The following is a 21,413-nucleotide window of genomic DNA, read 5'->3' as shown; positions in this document are numbered from 1 at the left end:
GTCTGATGTATAATTTTATCAGTTTTTCTTGTAGTAAACTTTTTGGAGATTTGCATCATTTAATTAATGTTATGCTGCATGCACTTTCTTATTGTTTTGTAAACATGCTGGAGAGCTGTGTGTTCTGCTTATCAGTCAGTCATGATTATGATTGTTTTAATATTTGAGGAATTTATGGAGTTATGGAGAAACCCAAAATGCCCTCACCAAAAATGCCGAGATGTATGAATATATCATTGCTGACTGGTTACGTCACCAGTGTCTGACAGTCTCAAGCATGATCTAAGGATCGACAATCTGATGAATCTCAAGTTTACATTATGTTCATAGTTGCACTGGACACGCACAGATTATGCTCATAGTTCCACTGGACACGCACAGATTATGTTCATAGTTCCACTGGACACGCACAGCTTGAGGTCAGGGGATGGCACAATTAAAGTTACATGTTGTGTGACTTAGGACAGCTGAAGTCTTCCCATCACCCAAAGGATAACAAAGGTGCCTCTCTCAAGATCTCTCATGAAACTTGTAAAACATTTTCAAAAAGTCTGTACTTTGCTTGACACACACTGCATCAGTTTCTCCAGAAAGAAAACTGTATTATTTGGAACTCTGCCACTGTGCTCTCTCTTTCTTACCTTAGCCTGAATCAACTTCTCCACTGATGGCCTAGTGATTCAGACTTGTAAACCTTTAAATAATTATAAAATATGACTCAACTTTCAAGAAACATTCAACCACCTTGGCTGAGGTTCTGCAAGGCTAAAAACACAGGTTTACACAGGCCATAGCATAAGATTTCTTGACGCCAGAGAAATCAAGGCACACACCACACAACTTTACATATTAAACTGGAACAGGCATTACTTGTTGCATCCACTATCTCTGAATATAACCAGAGCAAGCTTCATTCTGTCCAAAAAAAAAAAAACTTCCCGAGTTCATTGACCTTGTCCTTAACAAAAGAAACACAGGTTTTGTCTTAAAGCAGTTTCGATGGCTACTGATTAGATAGATGACATGATCTGCACATTGGCCTGCAAGCTACTTATAATTAAGTCCTACCACACCCCACTTCCAACCCACCAAACACATCTGGAAAATTAAGTCAAAAAATGATTCACCTATTCTTTTTATTGGAATCATTTGCTTTACCTTCACATATTAATTAAGAGAACTACCCTAACTGGTAAAGATGTCATTTATGTGTATTCCCTATTCAGAAAGCCTTGTTAACCCACATTAGGGACACAACTGCTCATGGATGAATTAATGTACACCCTACCAAGATAAATTCTTTCAAATATTATGGAACTGAGCACTTAACATTACCATTTTCCTGCTATAAACTCTAAACAGGGACTATTAAAAGCATGACATGCTGCAGTTTTGATTAAGTGTAATACTGGTTCTAATCTTCTCTCAGTCTACATCTCAAATGAAAAAAGTCAATTGAGTAAGTCCATGTACTAAAGTAACAAATGAAAAAAAATGGTAAAAAGGACAAAAAAGCGTAGTATAAGGCGGGCCCGTAACAGCAAATGACATTTGATTTCGTCTAGATTGTCTGATTGAAAGGTACAATAGTAGAATCATTCCCAATATTTGTCTGTCAAAATGTAATAAATACATCAGACAGAATCTTGGACTGTCCACCGGAACATGGCTATGAGCCCTTACTTGAGTGGGAAAGGAAAGGCATAATTTATCAACGTACTTGATGTTATGTTTGTAGACTGCAATTAAACAGCTCATAATATAAGGCTACTCTCATTTGTTAGTACACTGGTAAATATCACCTTTCTGTACAAGAACCATAGGGACTAAAATACACTGCATCATGTGTTAAACTGTAATATTGGTTTATGTTTCCATAATAGGGAGTACCTGCTGTAAATCAATGGTATCTGGACATGCTCAATACAGCTGAAATATGTATTAAAACAATATAAACTGTAATGATACCTCGAGTGAGATAGTAACAAATAAGTCAGCAGTAAGTCTCTCTAAAGTTATCCCTAACATTCTGTTAAGTTTTATTGTTTAAACGATCCTATAATAATTTTTACACAGTCCTTGCATTCTTCTCAATAAACATTGCAACGCTTTCTTTGTCTTATATTCTCTGTCCCAGTCTTGTTCTTCTTTGGTTTCATGTTAAATCCTTTTTATTACTTTTTAATGATGTTTGTTTTTTGTACTCTTTTCCAGTTAATCAGAAAGAAATGTGAGATCTGGCACTGTAATAATCTCCGCGTGTTCACAAAACGTTGGATTTCTTATAGATTTTAGTACATGAACAGCAGTTGACTTGAGCGTTCACACAAAGTAATTGTCTTATAGTTTTTAGCAGGTTTTATGACATCCAAGATATAGTACAGCAAAGCAATTCCATATGGCTAGCATTGTCATGTGTGTAGGGGTCATGCACTTGTTATAACGGGATACATGCACACATGTACTCCCTGTTGTGTGTGATTGTGTGTGTGTGTGTGTGTGTGTGTGTGTGTGTGTGTGTGTGTAGCTTGTTGCAGCTATTATCTCTGGGCCCCCTTTGAAAATGGGATTCATGCCCAGACAGACTTTCCTGGTAAACAAATGCCAAATAAATAAAAATAAAATTATATATATATATATATATATATATATATATATATATATATATATATATATACACACACACACACACACACACACACACACACACACACACATATATATATATATATATATATATATATATATATATATAGCTATATTGTGTATGACTGAACCACCCTAATGTCAAGAAACACTAACAAAATAAGTTCAATCATACACATTAGCAAAAAATAAAACAAAATTGTTAAGAGAGGAAAACTATTTCCTTTCCCAATATTAAAACTAAAATCCCTTGTAATACTAGCCTCAAATTTGTCTGAACAGTTTGGGCGGCTGCAGTGGTGCAGCAGTTAACATTGCTGCCTTACAGCAAGAGGTTCTCCGGTTCAATCCTTGGCTGGGGTGCCTTCTGTGCAGAGTCTGCATGTACTCCCTGTGGTTGCATGGGTTTCTTCTGGGTGCTCTGGTTTCCTCCCACATCCCAAAGACATGCTGTAGGTAGATTGGACACTCTAAATTGGCCCTAGGGGTGTGTGTGTGTGTGTGTGTGTGTGTGTGTGTGTGTGTGTGTGTGTGTGTGTGTGTGTGTGTGTGTGCCTTCTATGGAAGGTTGGGCACCAGGCTGGCAACTCAACACTGTAAAAACTCCACTGCCAGTCATTAGCGGACAGGTGATCTGCTGTGGTGACCCCTAACTGGGAAAAGCTGAAAGAAGAAGTAGCAGTGTTAGGGGAAGCTTTTGATGATGTTAAGTTGTAGGGTTATGGTTGGGGGAAGGGACAGCATTAGGGTTAGGGTTAGCACCCATTACTAAAGAGGGTAGGGGGCTTCTGCCCCCTGTACCACCTTAGTAATGGGTGCTAACCCTAACTCTACCTTTTCCCCCAACCCTATATGTCATAAAAAATTATGTGAATAAACCAATGCAAAAAAAATATTTTTAACTTTTTATTTGATTTTAAAATTTTCAAAACAATTCAAACAATCTATGACAAAACAAATAAATATTTACAGAAGTCCATAACAAGAGATTATTTTATATATACTAAACCATTAATGCTTTCCCAGTAAATATTTTTGTTTTTGCTGAATATGTATTGATGAGTAACATTTGTGGTTCTTCTTTTTATAGTTGATAATTATTTGTTTACATACAGACATAGCTAAACAAACAAATTCAGTAAAAGACAAGGTAGAGCTACATTTCCAATGTTTGATAATGACTTTCCTAGGTACAGCTAGAATAGACCAAATAAGAGGTATTTGTGAGGCTGGTATACAATCTGGAAGTGGGGCATTAAATAATATCAAAGAATCAGTAATAATACAGTTATCCGACTGCAATGCTTGAGAAAATTTTCTAAAATCTATCCAAAGGGGAGACATTAACATTCAATCATCATGTGAAGCCAATCTGCATCAAAAACTTCACTAGTTCTACAACACTTTCTTTTTTCTGATAAAACAAACAATGTCTTAATGAGTAATGGTATACATTTATACAGATCCATAGCAAGACAGTACGCAAAAGTAAAAATTCATGATAAAAACATCTGTTTTGATAAAAATGATTACTGAGTGAGTTGTGAGACAAAAGTAAAATTCTGAATCAATATACTATTTACAGAAAGGACAAGAACTGTACAAAAGAAGTGATGAGAATGGAGCTAGCATATGTATATTTAAAATGGATTAATGAGATGATTTTAAGGTGTGCTTTTAATAAGAATATAAAAATTTTTGTCGAGTCCGTGGCCCTGACAGCAAAAGGTGTACATGTTGCAATGAAAGAACATTCCTAGAACAAATAAAACTGTCTTTTAAAGTAATGCACGTATCATTTCTCTCTCTTATAGAACCTTTCTTTCAGTGCTCTTTTATTTTATGAGTACCTGCTCCCTTGAATCTGTCAAAAACATATATAACATAATATTATATTATTATGGAGGCACTTAATTAATGTATCTGTGAATTATGCCACATCTCCAGAAAAAATATATATTTACGAGTATTATTACTTTTTTTTTTTTTAAGCTTTTATTATTTATTTTTCTTTTCCCAACATGGACGTGAGATGCAGATTTCTCACTGTGTTTTATTAATTGTAATCAAGCCAGGAGGTACAGTCGTCAATCCATTAATACTAATATCATGACACTCACCAATACGTACAGGAGCTATTCTTGGCATGTCCACTAGAGCACATACTGGGTCAGATTCACGTACTGCAGTACAGGCATCAAATTACAATAGGCATGTGTAAAGGTGGCAAGAGAGTTTGAGAGCATTTAGTGACAACCCAAGCAAAACTAGAAGGCACTGATTCTATATAAACTGACATTTTTCATCATCATGTTCCATGCTACGGCAGCCTCACTGTAGCAAAGAAAATGATTCATGGTCCCACATATATCTACAGTGTCATGCAGTAAGTCACTGATAAAGATCATGTGAGAAGCTGATACTTAGCCATTGATATGGACACCTGAGGCTATATGACAGTGCCATGTATGTGGAGATGTCATCACCTAAATCATCAGGCGGATGCTTGTGAACCTCTGCAGACACACCATATCGCAGCAGGATCTTATAATCGGTGATGCCATCATTCCTCCTTTTCCTGTCCTTATGTTGTGGATGGTCATTGCTATCTTCTTACAAAACATAAGCAACTACTTATTGGGGTATGCAGGATATGGGACGGTGCAATGTGCTGAGTTATTCTGCAGGAAAACGTCTTAGGTCTGTTTAGTACGGCAATCTATTTTATTTATGTTTCTTTACTGGGATGGTGCACTAATTGCTATTGATCAATTTCAGGCTCGTCTCATGGGCTAAATATAATACAGTGCAAGTACATTAATTTACAGGTAGATTAGGTACAAAATATCTTGTTTAAGATAAGCTATCTGCTTGCTTAAAAGTTATTACATTTCAGACACACATATTAACCCATGATCTAATTGTACAAGGTGGGTGAAAATGAGAGAAAAAAGCTTCCTTTATTATAAGGCCCTTCAAGTGCTGCTTTTGATTCATTTATAAAACAAAGAAGACCAACTGCCTAAATATATATATATATATATATATATATATATATATATATATATATATAGGTATAAAAGCAGGATTGGAGCTGTGCTGGTAGCACAGATGGTTAAAGCCCCGACTATGACTATGACCCAGGTGACACAAGTTCGATTAGCAGCTGGAAGGATGAGGGTGCACACCCGGGGGGGGGTGGGTTCTTCTGGACTAGGTTATGTCACAGCTCCAGAGGTTAAGGATGGTGTTGAAAGGGTGGGGCCCAATACAAGAGATCTGTGGGTATGGTCACCCATATACCACTGAATCTGGCCATGTGAAGGAGCATGTACAAACTGATAGGGGGCATAAGCTGTCCCTATGCTGATACAGGTTCCTAAATCACTACCAAGAGAAGTGGTTTGACTTTCATACAAAAAAAAGCACTCTTGTTGCAAGGATGCTGGTAAGAACACAAAATTTCCCAACGTTTACCTGGTTAGCCACGCCTTATCTAGGCCAGGGATCCTCATCCATAGTGAATAGATGAGTTTTAATCCACTGAAAGGTGACACAATGTTTAGCAATTAGAGGGAGAAAAAGTACACAGGAAAAAAAGCATTTTCTCCAAGAACCTTTTATTCCAACCTTTTTAATATTAATACAACAGATTCAGATACCTACATCTTTAAAAGAAAGGCAATATATTTTCTGACATCACAAATGTCAACTCTGACACAACAATACTACAAACTAACAAGAAAATGCAAAGCAGCTTGTGTGGCAATCATAGCTTTCTTATTTCCTGTTAAGACTGTGAAAACTTAAATTTGTTTTAACTACCTCTTCATGTATGCAACATGGCAACTGTAACATTTTTGGTTTGAAATCTATTGCTTTCATTTCTGTAGATAAAGAGGTACTAACATGTGTCACTCTGTCTACTTTTTAAAAGCACCACTGGGTTCTGATATGTTTGCAAATGAAAGCCATCAGATATTTCTCACATATAAAAAATACATAGTTACACAATATGGGAAAATGCATTTTCCCAGAAGTGACAGATATTCATACTTAAGCAGAATTCCTTAAGTTATTTGCCCACATTTATCAAATGTTGTGACATTTAAGAGATAGAATAGTCTATTCCTGTGACGTGAACATAAATAACAAGATAAAGTTCTAGCTTATGTTGCCAACAACTTCCCTTCAGATGAGTCCAACTGTTGCCTAGTTCAGACAATGCTAGTTTGCACCTGAAATCTACAGAATTACCCTCCAGTAAACAGCTTTAGCTTGTGTTTGTGTAGTTGTGGGAAAATCAGAATGGAAAATCTGGATGGCAAAAATAAACAGGATTCTGTTCCAAGGCAGCTATCAATCAAGTGTCTTTTTCTATTCCAAGATATAATGTAGATAGTAAAAAATACTACATAAATCATCTCTTTTTTTAGTTAACATTCACCAAAGTTAATTTTGTTGTAGAGAATTCTGCATACAATGTCAGCATCATCAGCATAGGGGGTCACTTTTTATTGGACATCTGTATAAACACACTTATGGCAAGGATGAGAAACTCACTGCCAATGACTCATTGGGGAGCTTTTGAATGTTTTTATTTCTTACTGCTGACTCTTAGCCTTTCAAGATATTTATTTGACTCAGGCAAATTGCTTTCAATTTTCAGTTTGTGGGGCACAAACCTTGCTACATCTGTAATGGCAAATAAATGAACACTCCAGTTACACAAACAATGACTGAATATATCTACTGGAATTGTTGTGACCAATTGTTAGAATGAGACTTTTATTAAGTTCATGCCCCATTCTAAAGTAAATCATAGCTGGAAAACAGAAAATAGCTGATATTACCTGCAGCGTGAATGAATGTGGTGACCCATCTAGGAATGCAGGATGCAAATGCCTGCTACTTATTTCTATTATTTTAGAGAAAGAACACTCGTCACTCTTGAAATCTGTTCAGTTTTAAAGATTCTTACTAGGTAATGATATTTATGAATATTGCATTCCGTATAAACAGAGAAAGCAGACTACAAAACACAGTGGCAAAAGTGTATATAGCATTATAGGTATAGCCAGGTTAACAGTCACAATAAAAGACATAGACAGTATAAAATACTTTCAGGCAAGAAACATTTATTAAATATGTTAGGCAGAAAAAAGACCAGAAGATAAGGAAAAACAATTGATCCTGAAGAGCATTATTAGTTTACAAGTATGTGATCATGCTTTTTAGAGCAAAGGTGTAACCAGTAACATTTCTAATGACGATATAATAACTGGAATACCTGGCAGAGACCTAAAACTGGCGAGGATATCAGATGCAGTTTGACCAGGTAAGTGAAAAGTGCAGAGGGATTCAAGGAAGCGGATCTTAGGAAATTCACTGATAATCAGCATTAGATGAGAAATGGCATACCCAGGCCTGAAACATTTAGTTTTTAGCCCAAGATGATTGTCATTTTTGTTGCAGACTCGGTGATGAGGTACTAACAGGAGCAGGTATAATTTTACAAACAAGTTGGGAATGTCACTCTATGGCTCCTATGAGGAGAAAAAAGCCAGTCCTGATAAAGGTACTGAAAATGACATTTATAAGCAGACTTTAGTCAAGGAGCAGGCTGATAATTGTCGGTACAATTGCAGGACCAAATCAGGAGCAAAGGCATCATGGGACATGTAGCCCAGGTTTAGTGATTAGAACATATGCCACATTCAGTTTGTGAGTATTAAATATGAAGATAGACCATAGCATTCAAGCTCCACGATTTTAAAAGGAATACTTATAAAATTAGTATACAAACAGAACCCTGAAGTGAGACAAGGGTTGAATTCTAAGAGGTCTCAGGCATCAGCAGAGATCACACTGCTCAGATAAGGCAAGTTGCACTGCACAGATATAATGTGATTCAGAGACGTTTACACACTGTTGATACTAAATCACATAGCTAAGAAACGCTCACTCAGGCAATATAAACAATAGCTTGGTGGTTGTGCTACAAACCTATGCAACAATGTCTGTCCCCAGACCTGCACACGAAAATTAAAAACAGATATACAGCACAAGCATAACATAACTTATTCTTTCTCCTAATTTTAGTTTTCCTGCTGCTTTCTTGCAGCCTTAAATATTGAGGGGAATTCATAAAGTGTAGACTGCATGTACAGTTAATGTAATCCGTCTGAGTAACTAGAAACCACACAAAATGTGGTAGCAATGTTCTTGAATACAGATCATATACACTTTTAATGAATCTACTCATATATATATATATATATATATATATATATATATATATATATATATATATATTCATATAGATTATGTCTAAGTCCAGAAGACCACACATAACCCTGTAGTACTGTTCTGTCTGAAGCCCTTAAGCTGTAAAATGTGGTGGTCTGACTAGTGCTGTGACAGCTGCACTGCAGTATGTAGTAACAGTGAAAGTACATGCACAAAAATGGCAGTTAGGTATGCAGTGAAATTGTGACTTAATCTGTTTTATCTCCAGTGTATGTAACCACAACCTAATATCTATTTTGAAAGCTGCCTCATGCCAAAGTTTCACAGCTGCCTGCTGTCAAAGTTTGGCATAAATCAGAGAGTTTAATGGGTGTTGTACTGGATCTGTCATGTTCAGCTTTGCACATCTCAGGCAAGGAGCATTGCAGTCTACCCCTGCTACTTTTCTCTAATGGGAACTGTCATTTTGCAGGGGGCTTCTGAATACTGTTAATTTGTTACGGCACTTTCAGGTACCATACACACACGTGTGTGTGTGTGTGTGTGTGTGTGTGTGTGTGTGTGTGTGTGTGTGTATATATATATATATATATATATATATTTATATATATATATATATATATATATATATATATATACATATATATATATATATATATATATATATATATATATATATATATATATATATATGCATACATGCACACACAAAAATTAAACCACAGGGAAAATTTGTACTTCTTAAGCATCACAGTTGCTGGCTGAACTCTGGAGGAGAAAAAAAACTACAAACTGTAGTTAAACTCAGACACTTATAACTTGTTTAGAAATCATTACTTCTTAATTGAAAAATTTAAAAAAATACTAACTAGATGAGTGCTTTCACCCTTAGGAGAACTTGATCAGACCTCCCAAATTAGCAACTCCAATGCTCAATAAGTAAGAGTTTTCCGTGGGGTTTACTGCTTTTCTTAAAGGTGGGAGACATATTACCTCCTAAGGCTGGAAAACTATTGCACATCGCAGCAAGGATCTGTTTTTGTTTTTTTAACACACACACACACACACACACACACACACACACACACACACACACACACACACACACACACACACACACACACACACACACACCTCCTTTATGGTGCCTCCCTCCTCACTAATATCCAAAATTCTACAAAATTAAATTTGATATGTGTTATAACAGAATAGCCAAATTTGCCACCAAGGCCAAATTGTCACCACTTCCCACCACTGTAACTCTCTCAAAACATTAGGCTGGTTGGAACTCCCCCACCATATCTCATTCACCCAGCTAACTACAGCACACAAAATAATCTACAGACCCATAGACTGTCCTGCTCTTTCAACTCTACTTGCAAAATACCAACTCAGCAGGCAACTAAGATCTGAAAATCATCTACTTCTAAAAGTAGAAAAGCCCAACTTACTGGCTGGTCTACTGCTCTACTCCTTCACCATAGCCAAACTAAGGAACTCGCTTCCTCCTTCTATAAGAAACATGGGCAGCACCACCGCTGTCAAACAAACACTGAAAAAGCATCTCATCCCTTCCTGGCTATGTACCTGCTTTATAACAACCCTTCCTGGCTATGTACCTGCTCTATAACAACCCTTCCTGGCTATGTACCTGCTCTATAACAACCCTTCCTGGCTATGTACCTGCTTTATAACAACCCTTCCTGGCTATGTACCTGCTCTATAACAACCCTTCCTGGCTATGTACCTGCTCTATAACAACCCTTCCTGGCTATGTACCTGCTCTATAACAACCCTTCCTGGCTATGTACCTGCTCTATAACAACCCTTCCTGGCTATGTACCTGCTCTATAACAACCCTTTCTGGCTATGTACCTGCTCTATAACAACCCTTCCTGGCTATGTACCTGCTCTATAACCTAACCTCTTCCTTCTCCTTACATTATAACTAAATTCCTATGCTTTTTACTACTAGTGACTGATGATACTTTCTCCATATTTATTTATTTTGTTTCTTTCGTTACTTGTTAATACTGGCACAATAATGCTGATTAATTTATCTCCATTTTTACCACTCTGAATTCATCTGGCAACCAACTAAATTCCTGCTTTTATGTATATATTTTGTATATGTTACTATAATCAAACCAAATAAATTCCTGACATGTATATATTCTGTATATATTATTGTAACCACTATGTGTAACACTGTTTCTACTTCTATACTAATTGTTTAATTTTTTCTGCATCTATGTTCTTGTCGGAGATTTTCTCCCTGGGCCTCCACTGAAAATGGGCTCTTTAAGGCCCAATGGACTTTCCCGGTAAACAAATGCAATAAATAAATAAAATAAAATAAACAAACACATGCACACAGAGATATGAAGACACATGCATACATGCACAAACACACATGCACACATACAGACACATACAGACAGACACAAACACACACACAAATACACATGTACATACACAAAAAGCGTGCACAGACACACACACACACACACACACACACACACACACACACACACACACACGCACAAACATGTTCTAACACAAGCACACGTACACAAAAACACATGCACAGACGTACACAAACACACTTACACAGACACAAACACATGCACAGACACACACACACAAACACACACACACACACACACACACACACACACAAACATGTCTGAAGACAGATACACTCACACACACACACACACACACACACACACACACACACACACACAAACACACACACGTCCACACACACAAACTCTCATACATCCACTGCACAAGATTACATACTTGGATCACTGAAGGAGGACAAAGCAGTGTAGGTTCACCTCCTCAAATGTTCCAGGTAGAAAGCATAGGTTCAACAGAGCTAGTAATGGATTTTCTTTAACAGAATGGTTTGGATTTAATATAAGTATATTAGTTACTTGAAGGTTAGTTTAAAACTTCATTTTTATATAGGTTAAATGGCTGCAAGACATTTTTTATGAAAGATTGGTCCAATTTATCTTGTTAAGTCATGCTTTTACTACTAGAACATTTCTAAGTAATTGTAGGATGAAGCATTAGCATTTTCATACATGAAAGCAATAAGTATCATCTCTGTATAGAAGATATTATTCAGTGGAAAGATGAGCTGTAAAACATCTTGTTTAGAAAGCTCCAGTATTTGTTGATCAAGACACGTGACCTGTAACAGTCACATTTCTATTGTTTTAGCGCAGCTGAGGGGACCTGTTGAATGACAATGTTGTAGAGTGATTATTTCCCTAAATAAAAGTTAGAGCTGTCACTTCTGGAACCTTATAGAACATTCTTTGAGAGGAAGCACTCATGGAACAGTAGCAGCTTTGTGTAAACTACTGACAGAGGCAATGGTTTAATTCCTCTGCTGTCTGTTTCAGTATTAGCCTAACAGCATTTGAGCAGATTTTCTTAGCTAAAATAGTTTTGTCATTTTTAGAATTTATTCTGTGTAATACAACATGGTGCAGAACAAAGCAGAACACCTTATATGAGTGGGTGATGATGAATCTCAGATGGGTGAGGTCTTCAGGTGAACATCTTAATTTTTATTACGCCAAAGTTTGGATTAAACAAAAATCAATAAATAAATAAATCAAAGGCACACAACTTAATAAACAGGCTTCATACTTTACTTGTCAGCAGCAGATGAAATGAATAATTTGCTTCTTATGGAGGCTTTAGCCAGTAATGAGTAATTGAAGGCTGCAATACATCAGTCTCTACCAAATAACATACCAGAAGAGATCCATTAAAATTGACTTTTACTAATAAAATCCATTTTACTGTTTAAAATTTCATATAGCATTTAATGTTATAGTTACTCTGCTCCATATCAAAACCATAAACTCCCTGCATCCTGCTTTATAACTTCTAAGCTCCTTTTTTTTCGTTACCTTACATTACGGAATGTAATGGAAATAGTTGATACGCAAACTAACTTGTCCACCATTCGGTGGGCATCTAATAATTAGCAATTAATTCTTCCTGTAGGGTTTGAGCACATTCTTCCAGTCATCCTATGCCTTCTTGAAGGCCTCTGCAGATTCATACCCCAGCTTGCACATAGGGCACACTATGAAGTACTTTTCAAGTCCAAGTTAAAGTAAGTTTTCTGTAGCTGCATCCGATGGCCTCCTCTACCTTCTCCCCCTTATGTTTCATTTTCATTTCTTCACTCTTCCCAAGTAGCATCTTTTGTATTCATATTATATAAAATGTGTCAATCACTGGATCAACTGTCCTAGCCTGCTGACTCCAGGTACTGTTTTTATTCCTTCCCACCAGGCCTCTTGATTACCTTCCCGACCTTACTCAACAGGTTTTCTCTTTGTTTCACATAATTTATCATGTGGGTTCCTCAAAATTGCATGCCGTATTCAAGATGTGGTCTTACCAATGTGTCACAAAGTAGGAGAGTAACCTTCTCCATCGCCAGCATCTATGGCCTGCAGTATTCACCTCATATCTGACATCTGTGGACTGCAGTATTCACCTCATAACTGACATCTGTGGCCTGTAGTATATGCCACATTCTCTGTATCTATAACCTGCAGTATTCACCTCATACCTGACATCTGTGGACTGCAGTATATGCAACATTCACTGTATCTATAGCCTACAGTATTCACCTCATACATGACATCTGTGGCTTGCAGTATATGCCACATTCTCTGTATCTATAGCCTGCAGTATTCACCTCATACCTGACATCTGTGGACTGCAGTATATGCCACACTCCCTATATCTATAGCCTACAGTATTCACCTCATACCTGACATCTGTGGCCTGCAGTATATGCCACATTCTCTGTATCTATGGCCTACAGTATTCACCCTATCCCTGACATCTGTGGCCTGCAGTACGCGCCACATTCACTGTATCTATAGCCTGCAGTATTCCCTCCATCCCTGACATCTGTGGTCTGCAGTATGCACAGTATCCTCTGTATCTATGGCCTACAGTATTCACCCCATCCTTGACATATGTGGCTTGCAGTATGTGCCACATTCCCTGTATCTATGGCCTGCAGTATTGTCTCCATCCCTTCCATCTGTGGCTTAGCATGCTCATCATTCATGGCATCTATGACAACTAAGGCCTATAGCACATAACCAGTTCCTGCCATGTATGGCATCAAAGGCCTGCAGTATACACTCCATCACCAGCATCTCTGTCCTGAAATATACAGCCGATTCCTGACTCTAGGAAAAATAGATTAATCAAAGGAGTACAAACAAGCTGAACAGCAGTCAGAAGGATAATGGAGGAAAGTAGGGTGACAAAAGCCAGGAAAGATACGAGGAGGGAGTATAAGGTTGAAGGAAGGCAGTTAGGTTAGGAGGTCAAGAAGCAGGAATCCAAGATAAAGGAACAAGAAGGCAGGGATGATGCATGATAGATAGCAGGCAGAAACAGAGTTTGGTGAGACAGGAAACAACACCAGAAACACCATGAGGAGAGCAGGAGGGATGTAGACAGAGAAGAAGGAATGAGGAACTTGGCCAGAAAGGAAGGATAAGTTAGAGTTTGTGGAGATGACTGTCAGAAATACAGCATCTATGGTAAGTAAGGCAGTAATTAGATACAGTACAGGGGGCATGAGGCAGGCCGCCAAACAGATGCAGAGGAGGTGCTGATGCCAGTTAACATGACCATTAGTGGCATACCTTGTGAAGGTGGGGGGGGTGGAGTGTCCATTTCTGCCCTAGTCTTCCTATTCAACTATAGCTTCCATCTTTCCCTAAATCTAATTATGTCTTCTGTGAGCATATACAGAGGGATGTAGGTTATGTGACCATTTTCTGAAATACCTTAACCTGCTCCAGTGAGACATTTTCATTAAAAACATTAAAATGTGGGTTTATGGTGTGGGTTGAGTTTCTTCCATTCATTAACTTCTAAGGATTAAAAGGTGCTCTAGCAGGGAATACTTGAAACAGCTAAGAAATGTTATTCAGGCAAAAAAACAATAATAAACATACATATCTCAAACCATATAACCTCAGAACCATACAGCTTCAATTCAAAGCAATAAAAAATAAAAAAAGAAACTCTGTACCAGATACCACAAAGGATGTATAAAACTTTTTAATAAACTATTTAACTGCTTTTGTTCCACAGAAACATTAACTTCATCAGAAACATTGTATTGAAATGTAACTACTGTTTAAAAAGCCTTAAAGGCACCAATACATTGTTCCATTTAAAGGAATATCACATATAAAATTATCACATAAAAAATAATTACACAATAAGTCAGCACAACATGCTTGGTATAAAAATAGATAAAGAATTAAAACATCAGTAAAAATTCATATTTTAGCAGCTTTGAGTCTCAAAATGGGCTTAATTGAGATAACATCATTAATCCCAGGGGGGTTGCCGGCTTTAAATAACAAGAACAAGCTCCCAGACTGCCCCCTATTGTAAGGAGTTACTTTTTCCAAAATACTCAAGGAAAAACCTCTGAAATCACCACATTGGGTGGAGTGCTTGTGCAGGACATTAACTCCCATTGCTTTTTTAATAGGATACATGTGCTGATAAATCCTAGTTTTTAAATGTCCCACCATCTTGCCCACATAAAAGGCTGGACAGGATGAACAAAGGGCAATATAAACTACCTCATTTTTGTTACTGTCATAGTTCCCCTTAATGGAAATCAATTTGCCATAGCCTGGGACAAAAAAATGAGTGCCCTGCAGTATAAACCTACCCTGCTTACAAGCCCCAGAGCACCTCATACCTAGATTCTTATTGGAAATGTCTGGTGAATCATGCTTTTTCAGAATAGCCTTCAATTTTGGCTGTTCCTGAACATACATTTTGACTGCTGGCCCAACAAATTGAGCAGTTCAAATGCACTAAAAACAGTCCTCCAATGACAGTCAATTACTTTTTTAATTGAAAAATCTCTTTATTGTATGAATGAGAAAAACCTGAGAAAGATCTGTATTCTTTGTTTTCCTGTTGTTAACCAAACTAATGGAACAACACAGGAGTGGACCATAATTTGTGTGTCTAGTCACAGAAATCCATTTCATAACTACTTGCAGCAGGTTTGTTGGATACCACCGGTCCTTAAACAGGGGTACAAAGTTTTTCAGACTCTTAAATAAAAACAGAGTCCTCAGATACCAGTCTACTAAGATCCTGATGATGTACCTTTCTGCCACAAGGGATGCTGCCTGGTAAAATGTAAATAGGCATTCAAGAAAGTCTCCTTTCAGTGCATCTTAGACTCATATTGGCTATTAGACAATTTTTTTGTAAAACATAACTTCCAAAAAATTGATTGAACTATTACTGACCTGAGAAAAAAAATGCAATGGTTGAGGAAGTCAATAAATAGCTCTAAATCTTTAAAACTGCCTTTCCATAAAATAAAAAATATCATCCAGGTACTTCAGATAAACCTTGACTATAGAAAAGAGGGGTGAGTTGAACTCTTTTGTGGTCTGCCAGTAGCATAGTACCATGTTCGCAAAGACAGGGGTCAAAGCTGTTCCCATTGCAACACCCCTGTGCTGTTTATAATACCCCCTCTCATAATAAATGAAATTGTTTGTAGGGACAAGTTCCATACATTGACATACAAAGCTTGTTCAGTGTGGTTGAGCTAGATACCCTTTACAACAGCTTCAAAAAAAGCATTCCAATCCTTCTTTGTGTGGGATAATGGAGACTAGATCCTTAATGTCCACAGTAACAAAGATAGCCTCAGATACAAAAGCATTATTAGCTATGGTTTGAAGAAAATGCCAAGAGTCCTTTAACAGGTGCTTTATCCCTTCTAAAAAGCTTTCAATTTAAAGTCCACCAGCATTGCCAGTGGTTTAGTCTTAGAACCAGCTGAGACCACAAAGGCTCTCAAAGGGGGTCAATCAGTCATTTCAGTATTTTAGGAATTCCAAAAATCCCCAGGATCCAAGGATTCTTAACATCTAGGAATTCCCTCATCTTAGGTGGAATATCAAAAGTAATCTACAAATCCTCCAATGCCATGTCAATGCCATGCTAGGCAATGTTAATCTCATTTCATGAAACTTCTGTGAAAAAGTCCCCATTGTTTAAATATTTCAACATTTTCAATGAATCCTTGTAGTGATCCATAAGCATGACCCCCCCCCCCTACCCTTATAGGGCTTCATTACTTGCAAATTCTTGTTGTTAGATAATTTAAACAGGAGGCTTCTTTCTTCAGGTGTCAAATTGTAAAATTTATTTTTGGTTTTTTTTTTTTTTGCACCATTCCCTGCACTCATTTTTTTTTTGTCCCGGATTACCCCAAGTTGATTTCTGTTAAGGGGAACTATGACTGTAACACAAAAGGGGGTAGTTTATATTTCTCTTTTTTCATCATATCCAGCCTTTTATGTGGGCAAGATGGTGGGACCTTTAAAATTAGGATTTATCAGCACACCTATGCGATTAAAAAAAGCAATGAAAGTTAATGCCCTGTACAAGCACTCCAACCAATGTGGTGATTTCAGGAAGTTTGCCTTTAGTATTTTGGAAAAAGTAACTCCTTCCAGTAGGGTGGAAGACTGCAAGACTGTTCTTGGCAATTGTTATTTAATGCCTGCAACCCTCCTGGGAATAATGATGTTATCACAATTAAGACCATTTTGGGAATCAAAGCTGCTAAAATATTAATTTTTATTGAAGTTTTAATTATCTATTTTATACCAAGCTTTTTAGTGATGAATTTTATTGTGCAATTATTTTTTATGTGATAATTTATTAGGAGGGTAAATATAACATTCTTCTTCACAGATACATACAAATGGACAAAGATATCAAACAGTTGATTTATGAGCACAAACATACAAATGGACAAAGATATCAAAAATTTGCTTTATGAGCACAAACATACAAATGGACAAAGATATCAAAAATTTGCTTTATGAGCACAAACAATACAGGGCTGCCTATTTTCAACATTTATTTTTGTACTAGTGGTGCAGCTCTTTAATTCTTAGCTCAGTAAACATCTGTCACAACTAGTTAGCAGACTGATGGATAGAAACTCTTTTCTGCTCATTTCTTTGTTGACGACTGCATTTTATGACTGGTCCATCCATGTAATATTCAATTAACCCGTGACTGCAGCTGTGCTACAAATTTTTAATTTTGCTAGATGGTTAGGCCTAGGTTGTTGTGTCTTTCGACTTATCCCAGTTAGGGGTCGTCACAGCGGAACTCCTGTCCGCTAATGTTTGGTAGTGGATTTTTACGTGTCGAGTTACCAGCCCTGACACACAACCTTCAATGAAGGCACGCCCATTCACGCATGCCTCCACACAGAAGACGCTCTAGCTGAGAATAGAATGGGACAACGTCTTGCTGTGAGGTGACAATGCTAGATAGGCTTAGGTGCAAACTACAATAACTCCTACCCTTTTCCATGTGCTAAAGCATGTAGGACTTTGAAAGAGGAAATAGTTGTGCTTTCCTTCCATTTTATATGAGAACACAAATATGTAGGCATTATATTTACCAGAAATAAGACTAAGCTGGCTGGTAAAATCTGCTCCCATTTTTTATTTACAACTAGAAGTAGGTTACAAGCAAATATAGAAAGACCTGCAACTTCTATTTGGCAAGAATTTAGTGTTTAGGATAACATTCATTCCAAACCTCCTTTTTATGTAAGAATGTCCCTGACCTATTCCTGGGAAACAAAGTTAGTGAAGTGCAGGTGGTAGTTATGGGTTTTATACAGGAGTCTGCCACTCTGGATGTGCTTGAATAAAAAAAATACATTCAGTGAAAAAGGGTGGGCTGGCAATGTTTAACTTCAAGATTTATGATTTAATAAACTTCTTTCCTGCAATACTTTGAATTTGAAATAATTCATAGGTTCTCATCCACTGGTTGCAGAGGGCAGAAGCAAGATCTGAGATCTGGGGTAGACAAAGTTGAACTGGTAAAGGAGTCGAGAAACACAACAAAAAAATGAGGAGCAAGTCCAGAACAAAAAACAGGAACCCAAATACTGGACAAGAAGGAAGGAAAAACAAACTGCTTGTGATACTTGTAAAACAAATTCCTGACTTTAATGGTATTAATGCAAACAGAATACAAGCACATCATTTTTGTCTGGATCATCCAATCTACCAAAGATTTGTGTGTATATCTCAACCCACTCCCTTTCTCCACTATATATCACCTTTTACCTCTCCCACCTCACCTTGTTTACATTACCTAGGATTACAAATGTTATGACTTTTCTTTTAACTCCTTCTTCTTCTTCTTTCGGCTTTTCCCGGTTAGGGGTCACCACAGCAGATCACCTGTCCGCTATGACTTTTCTTTTAACAAGTTATATATTATCTCTGTATTTTTCACTGTTCTACTAATTTATTTACTTTTGTATAACTATTGTAAAATCGTCTATATCCTGTGGAGCTTTTCTTCCCGGGCCTCCACTGAAAACGGGCTCTTCCAGGCCCAGTGGACTATCCCAGTCATCAAACTGTAATAAATAAAATAAATAAATAATCAATCTCTCTCTCTCTCTCTCTCTCTGTGTATATCTATCAGTATATATATATATATATATATATATAGGTTCATAGGTTCATAGGTTCATACTAGGCTATCTGCCCAAGGGCATTTATAAGCCTAGCCCATAGTTATGTGGCTTTCGCCACCGAATAAAACTACTATGCCTATCATTTTTCTGTGCCTCTGTCAAGCAGTGACACTGAAGTAATCCCTGGATCTCCCATCCATTGGTCAAGATTCCTCTTGAACAAGGCCTGCTCTGCCTCACATGTACCGGGATTTTGTTCCACAGCAAGTCTCTGGGTGATGAATCTGTCCATAACCGTGTCAAGGTTTAAGTCTCCTTGTGGTTCTGAGGGATCTAGATTTTGAGGTGAAGCATATTCATCAAATCTGGGTTTGACATGGCCTTATATGTCAGTCTGAGCAAGCGGTATGAGACTGAATAAAGCTGGAGTTCTTATATTTTTGAGACCCTTTATCCTTTTGGTGAGGAACTTTTGGGGCCTTTCAAGCTGCATCAGGTGTCTGGTCAGATACTCAATCATAGGTCTAATGAGTGATGAGTACAGGGGTTGATCTAGATGTGAATCCCTTCATGATCAGGTGAAGGTTTTCCTAACTACTTTAGCAACATGAGTGTCAAGATCCCTGATGACTTTTTCTGTGCTCAGTGCATTGTCACCTATATGGCTGGAGGATATCTGTGTCAGATGTTCATCTGCAAACTTTGTCTGTGGGACACCAGACAGGCTTTGAGTCTGACATGGCTCCAGCAACTCTGACCCTGTGGGTTCTGTCGCTTGTGATGTATGGGTTTACATTCAAGCTGATGAGTTTTTTGATGATACCTGAGTAGGCTGTATGGACTGCCTTTCCTCATCAATGGCCTTGGTGACTGTCTCGAAAAAGTCAACCAAGTTTAAGAGGCAGGATCTGCCTTTGACAAAGCCAAACTGGGTTGGATCCAAAGTCTGCAAGTTCCCTATGTCTTTATTTATGAGTTCCATTATGATCCTCTCCATGGCTTTGCAGATAAGGCTTGTCAAGGAAGTGGGACCAATCCTGAGGTGAGGCTAAGATTAAACAGCTGTCCTAACTGTGGGTTTAATTACACCATCCGTCCCATGGATGCTGTGTTTTTGGAGATGTTTGGGGAATCCTCTGGAATAGATATCTCACTGAACCTGTCAGCCAGTATGTTAGCAATGTGTGTAGGTTCAGTAATTTTCACATCATTTTGAACTAATTCTGAGCATATCTGGGAGTTTCCTCCTAGGTTTCTAACATAGCTAAAGAAGGCCTTATGATTGTCTTTAGAGTCCTTGGCGATTTTTCTCTCAAAATTTGCCTTGGATGATTTTTTACTTATAATGATCAAAGGTGTCTTACCTTTCAAGGATTTTGCTCTATCTTGTAGTAGCTTCCTCCTTTTGTTGTAGAGCTTGTTTATGGCTGGGGTCCACCAGACTGGACGCTTGCCTTTGGTACAGAGAGTCTTAGTTTTGTTTGGGATTGCCTGATCCATGCAGTCCTGTAGGTGCTGGTAGAAGGCATTTGTAAGTGATTCAGCGGTTTGAGTAATGTTTACCACTGGCTCAGGGCCTTAAAGGAGACCACAGTGGTTTTAAGAAGTGTGAAATGGGCTTTTGAGAAGTTTTTCACTGTGGGCTTTTTTGTTTGAGGTGGGGGCAGGATGAGGACTCCCAGCGAGATTAGTTTATGATCTGATCTCACCAGTGAGGGGAACATTTTGATCCCATGTTCGTGATGATGAGATCAAGTATGTTTTCACCTCTTGTGGGGATGGTGACTAGTTGTTCCATGGCATTTGAGTTTATGAACTCCAGGAATCTTTGGGTTAGAGTGTTCGGGCTTGAGTAGTGTTCCCAGTCTATATTAGGGTAGTTGAAGTCACCTAGTATGATGGTGTTCATTTATCCCTCCAATGTTTTCAGGAAGGCCAT

The sequence above is a fragment of the Protopterus annectens genome, chromosome 14.part0 (assembly GCF_019279795.1).
Source record: "Protopterus annectens isolate FY-2018-M chromosome 14.part0, PAN1.0, whole genome shotgun sequence".
Lineage (NCBI taxonomy): Eukaryota > Metazoa > Chordata > Ceratodontiformes > Protopteridae > Protopterus > Protopterus annectens.
The sequence above is the reverse complement of the archived record's forward strand: the minus strand, read 5'-3'. Positions refer to the sequence as shown.